Here is a 1,266-nt window from a genome sequence, read left to right as displayed (position 1 = left end):
CCCACAACACATACCCTGTGAGGTAGGTGGAGCTGAGAGAGATCTTTCGAGAACTGCTCTTTCAACAACAGCTCTGACAGAACGATAGCTTGCCCAAGGTCATCCAGCAGCTGTAAGTGGAGGAGTGGGAAAACAAACCCAGTTATCCCAGATTAGAATCCACGCACTTACCCACTACACCAAACATATCATTCTTTCTATTTTCAGTATCGCCCCTTGCTAACTTCTATTGCAAACAGTTTCCCTAAAGCTTTGAAGAGGAAGGTACTAGATTGATAAGTTGTTTTCTGATTGTATTTTATTTCCAGAAAGGGTTTTTAAGTGACTTGTCTTGAAATAATTGCAGGAGTAAACCAAACAAGTTTTCCCAGCTTCCACCCATACCCTAAGACAAGGGGGGATATACTTATTTGCAGCTTTGAAAAGCCCCCAAAATTTAAGGAAAATCTCAATGGAAACTACAAACAGTAAGGATTCCATTCCATACCTCACTCCCACCCACCCCTTTAGACAAAGTTATGGAAAGGAACTTTAGTGAATGTTGACAAAAGCTTATTACTTAAAGACACTGAAATATGGTTACAGACTGATTTGGACACCGAAATGTCTTTGGTTGCCCTTGGGACAGTCTTAGTGATTCTGGGGCCCTGGGCCCTTAGTCCAGAATGGGTCCCCAGGTTTACTGCCACGACTCTGCTTAACCCCCCCCCCCCAACGAGGGCCAATCAAGGTGTAGTGGACCCACTGCTGCTGCTGGAAGACAGCTCCCACAGTGGTAGCACAAACCCTGTTCTTCTTTTCTATTCACATCAGGGGACAAGGCCACGGGCAGTTGCCCCACACAAATGCAGCACCCATGGCAGCTGACCCTAAGACTGCTCCTGGTCATAGGAAATCTTTGCTGAAAGACAGGAGGAGTGTGCCCAGGGATCATTCTCCATGATTTCTCAGCATTTGTTGTAATTGACTTCAGTAAGGTATCATTCTAGGGTTTAGGAATGAGCCTTTAGGCACCATTTTGTGATACTTCCAGTGCTTCTTGTCCCGATAGTAGTTTCTGGAAGAATATTGTTTGTCTCCATAGCATGTATCTTTTGGAGTTCAGCAAGGTTCCATTTTATTTCCAGTCTTGCTTGATATATATATGAAAGCTGAGAGAGGTTGGCTGCAGATTTGTAGTACTGTTTCTCCTATCCAGTGAGCACAAGTGAGATGGTTGACACAAATGGTTACACACAAACTGTAATAGAATGGATCTATTTCATT

Source organism: Gekko japonicus, unplaced genomic scaffold, assembly GCF_001447785.1.
Source record: "Gekko japonicus isolate JY-2015 unplaced genomic scaffold, Gekko_japonicus_V1.1 scaffold576, whole genome shotgun sequence".
Classification (NCBI taxonomy): Eukaryota; Metazoa; Chordata; class Lepidosauria; order Squamata; family Gekkonidae; genus Gekko; species Gekko japonicus.
The sequence above is the reverse complement of the archived record's forward strand: the minus strand, read 5'-3'. Positions refer to the sequence as shown.